Source organism: Sinocyclocheilus anshuiensis, unplaced genomic scaffold, assembly GCF_001515605.1.
Source record: "Sinocyclocheilus anshuiensis isolate Anshui unplaced genomic scaffold, SAMN03320099.WGS_v1.1 scaffold618, whole genome shotgun sequence".
NCBI classification, from domain to species: Eukaryota; Metazoa; Chordata; class Actinopteri; order Cypriniformes; family Cyprinidae; genus Sinocyclocheilus; species Sinocyclocheilus anshuiensis.
Genome location: NW_015547657.1, coordinates 324,729 through 329,579, shown reverse-complemented (window position 1 = coordinate 329,579; position 4,851 = coordinate 324,729). Strand labels below are relative to the sequence as shown.

Here is a 4,851-nt window from a genome sequence, read left to right as displayed (position 1 = left end):
CAGTTTGTACAGCCTACAAACTAATGTATTTAATGTGTATTTTTTATTAATTTGTGTAATGCCCTCATATTTCCTTTTCTTTTTTCCCCTTTGTCTTTTTTTTTTTTTTTATGGTCTTTTTCTGCTTTGCACTATGGTACTGATTGTTTTTTTTTGTTTGTTTGTTTTCTATTGATGTTATTCTTAATTGTTGTTATGTTTTTTTTTTTTTGTTCCATAATGTAAAGTAAATGTTCAAATAAAGAAAAAAAAAAAAGAAGATGTTTATCGCTATGAAATCACGTTCAAGAAGTCCCATTCAGCACACATCGCGATATTTGCCATCAGTTTACGTGTGCCACAGGTTGGATGTGTAAGTCGTAAATATGCTGTCTTAATGTGTTATCAAATTTAATTCTTTATTAATCAGATTAGCGCCGTATGTGTAATCGCTGTATTATATTGGTCATCCGAGGCTGTCTTTGAGTTTCATTGCGTTTAACTAAATGAACACACCTGCTAACTAGGGTGATTAAACGCTATCTGTCACGTGACGTGCCATAAACCTTGTGTGGCAATGCAGAGGGGAGGGGGAGGAGAGTTAATGTACGACTAAGTCAGAACACCCCTAAACCAAAAGAAAACCGACTATGCCACCCCGTAAAGAAACGGGGAAATAACCACCCAAATCAGGGACACAGGTTCGTAGGCTAAGTAAAACCCAAAGAGACGTGTAAACAATGTACAAACGCTTTATTCAAATTGTCACAACAAATTATTAAAACACTCAAGGGCATCAATGTCACGTGTCGGATCACAATTAAACACCATATATCAGCAGCTCTGTATACTACACCAGATAAAGAAACAATTTAAACATACTCACAAAGGAAAACAACCAAATAAACAGGCACAGGCTTTCCAGCAGCAAAGGCAGGCTAGCTGAAGTGAAGATCCTACCTGTACGCTAGTGCATCCCACGCACACACTCACACCCACTCAAACAGAGTAAAACGTGAATCCAAACAACACTGCACTCCACACGATTGCACCATCACCAGTACTCACTACCAGCTAGCCTCCAATGTACAAACGCTTTATTCAAATTGTCACAACAAATTATTAAAACACTCAAGGGCATCAATGTCACGTGTCGGATCACAATTAAACACCATATATCGGCAGCTCTGTATACTACACCAGATAAAGAAACAATTTAAGCATACTCACAAAGGAAAACAACCAAATAAACAGGCACAGGCTTTCCAGCAGCAAAGGCAGGCTAGCTGAAGCGAAGATCCTATCTGTACGCTAGTGCATCCCACGCACACACTCACACCCACTCACACAGAGTAAAACGTGAATCCAAACAACACTGCACTCCACACGATTGTACCATCACCAGTACTCACTACCAGCTAGCCTCCCAGCCTCGGGCCCTACAGTGCCTAAAACAAACACAAAAGAAAATTTTACATTCCATAACACAATAAAACTACATCCATCAACTTAAATCAAAAAGAAAACGATACGTATAAAGAAATAATATCACAATGTTATATTTACAACAAACAAACAGGAAACAAAATATATAGAGCAGGAAAATAACAATGATATTTTAAATGAAACAAAAGAAAGAAAAGAAGTGCACTAAAAGAAAGGGGCGATTACTAAAATATCACTTTTCTTGTGAACAAGAGAAAACGGATCGCACCTACCGAAACGGATCGTTGTGCCGCACGAATTGTACCGTTGCTCTCAACTCATAACAAGCATAGAAGCTCATGCAGGAAGACACCTTCACTGAAGAATTTCACAGCTAAGTAGTAAATAAGCACCGGTTAACATCACCCGATGCTAAACGAGCAGCACGTAATACGAGCAGACATATACCTGACATGTAGTGGACAGCCTGCAACCCAACACAATGCATCAAATGGCCATTCCACGCGCATCTATACACCCGCACTCCATAGGTGCGGTCTCAGCAGTGACGTACACCAGGTGGCATAACTCCAGCCTTAAATACCCGGAAAGACAGGTTCTAATAGGCTATTGTGGATGACAACCACACGCCAATGAGGAAGGATTACGTCACCCACCTTACCACAATCTACCCCCAACTCTTGAATCGTCGCCCCGACGATTATTGCCATTTAACCTAATCCCAAAGCCTAAACAATGCGGATAAGGAACTGGATGAAGCCTCACCGGCTTCGACACTTGCTATCCTCCCTACTGCCTTAGGAAGACGATTGCGATTGGAATGATGGCCGGCGGTGGTTCGCCTTGTACATCTCACTGCCCCACCACCGTAAGACCGACCTAAAGAACCAAGATCAGTCGAGGGTAGTTGACTTGCGGCGCCCTGCCCGGATGGCCCAGGAACCACAGGTGCCTCGCCCTCAGCCTCCACCACAGGCTCCGGTGAGTTGGGGTCTACCGACACCAGGCCCTGACTCCCCAACCCAATAGCAACAGGCCCAATCCCCGGTACCACCCTAAACAAGTCCACTTCCTCCGTGGAGGGAGGCTCCTCCAGTAGTAACTCCTCCATAACTGGCCGCCTATCCTCTGGGGGAGGCACTGGGGAGTCCCCCCCTACTCTGGCGTTCAGCAACGAGCGGTGAACGTGCCTCACCCTATTCACCTCGTTAACCGGTGCGATGGTGTAAACGGAACCTCCTGTTCCGGGCGCCTTTACTACCTGGTACACCACCGAGCTCCAGTGGTCCTGAATCTTGTGACGACCCTTTAGGCCATAGTTACGAAGGTAAACTAACTGGCCTTCGCCCAGGGGTGCATCCCATACGTGGAAGTCATGCCTCTACTTACGGCGTTCCGCTGCTATACGCAGCTGTTCCCAAGCCCCCTCAAAGGCCACCTGCAGTCCCATCTGATGCTCCAACACCCAACTGTTAATACTACCAGAGCCCCTCTCCTGACCACGACCCAACAGAAAATCTACAGGTAGTCGTGGTTCCCGTCCAAACATCAGGAAGTAGGGGGACTCCCCAGTCACTTGATGGGGAGTAGTATTATAACAGAAGAGTAGTTGAGGCAGTGCAGAGACCCAGTCCTTCTTCTGCGAACTGGGCAGCGTACACAGAAGATTGTGCAGCGTCCGGTTAAAACGCTCACACTGCCCGTTGCCTGCAGGGTGCCATGGGGTAGTGTGAGACTTCTCCACCTGATACAAGCTACATAGCTGCTGGATAAGGGATGACTCAAAACTACGGCCTTGGTCTGAGTGGATGCGAGCAGGAACACCAAACTTGCAAAACCACTCCGAAACAAGCACCTGAGCAACAGTTTCTGCCCACTGATGCCGAGTCGGGACCGCCTGCGTAAATTTGGTAAAAACATCAGTCATTACCAATACGTTCTCTACTCCCGAACGTGAGGGCTCCAGCAAGGTGAAGTCAATGGCCAAGATCTCATTTGGCCTTTCTGCCAATAGGTGGTCCATAAAACTCTGAGCAACCGGCTGTGTATCTTTGGCGGCCTGACATCTCTCGCACTCACGGCACCACTGAGCCACATCAGCTGTGAGGCCTGGCCAATAACAACGTTGCCGAACCAGCTAAGTGGTGCGGTCAATGCTCTGGTGCCCATGCCCTTGGTGGACCCGGGCCAAGACCTCACCTCGCAGGGCAAACGGAAGAACCAATTGGAAACCCTCCTCGCCTCCGTCTGGGCGAAAAACACGACGATACAATACGCCCTCCCTATCCACCAGCCGATCCGATTGACGGAGTAACACCAGGGCAGCCTTGGGCAGCTGTCTACGCTCTGCTGGGGAAGGGGGAACTCTTTGTCTCCAAAACCCTAAAATCTGACCAATTACCGGGTCAGCCTGTTGACATATGCCCATGTCACCCTCAAAACCAGGCAACACAGAAACCACTGCCTGAGTTGCCTGTGGACGCAATTCCCCCGCGATCACCTGCTTAACCGTAGCCGGCACGTCAGTTCCCGGCAACAGCGCACTCACCTCGCACTGGCCGGCGGGGTCCTGCCTCGAAAGGGCATCCGCATTTCTATTACTCCTACTTGACCGATACTTAATAGTGAAATCAAATGCTGCAAGCTGGGCAGCCCAGCGCTGTTCAGTAGCAGCAAGCTTAGCTGTTAACAAATGGCTAAGAGCGTTATTGTCAGTATAGACAATACATTTGTGCCCCAAAAGATATTCACGGAACTTTTCAGTCATGGCCCACTTGAGCACCAAGAACTCCAACTTCATGGAGCTGTAGTTAACCATGTTGTGCTCAGTGGGCCTAAGACTGCGGCTGGCATACGCAATGGGTCGTACTCTCCCACCCTGCGCCTGGGAGAGGACTGCCCCCAAGCCACCATAACTAGTGTCTACCTCTAAAATAAAAGGCAGGGAGAAGTCAGTATATGCCAACACTGGAGCCGTCGTAAGCCTAACCTTCAATTCTTCAAAGCTCTGTTGGCACTGTTCTGACCAGGCATCAAGAAAGCTCTTACCCCATGTCACCCTCATAACCAGGCAACACAGAAACCACTGCCTGAGTTGCCTGTGGACGCAATTCCGCCGCGATCACCTGCTTAACCGTAGCCGGCACGTCAGTTCCCGGCAACAGCGCACTCACCTCGCACTGGCCGGCGGGGTCCTGCCTCAAAAGGGCATCCGCATTTCTATTACTCCTACTTGACCGATACTTAATAGTGAAATCAAATGCTGCAAGCTGGGCAGCCCAGCGCTGTTCAGTAGCAGCAAGCTTAGCTGTTAACAAATGGCTAAGTGGGTTATTGTCAGTATAGACAATACATTTGTGCCCCAAAAGATATTCACGGAACTTTTCAGTCATGGCCCACTTGAGCGCCAAGAACTCCAACTTCATG

At 47.7% G+C, this 4,851-nt stretch overlaps 1 long non-coding RNA gene across 1 annotated transcript; it reads right to left on the bottom strand.

Moving 5' to 3' along the window:
- Window positions 1–1,078: 1,078 nt before the first annotated feature.
- Window positions 1,079–1,894, bottom strand: LOC107702197 (uncharacterized). Its single transcript, XR_001635738.1, has 3 exons — window positions 1,873–1,894; window positions 1,698–1,798; window positions 1,079–1,427 (listed from the first exon to the last, which is right to left on the bottom strand). It is a non-coding gene; the product is annotated as an uncharacterized LOC107702197 (long non-coding RNA).
- Window positions 1,895–4,851: the final 2,957 nt, after the last annotated feature.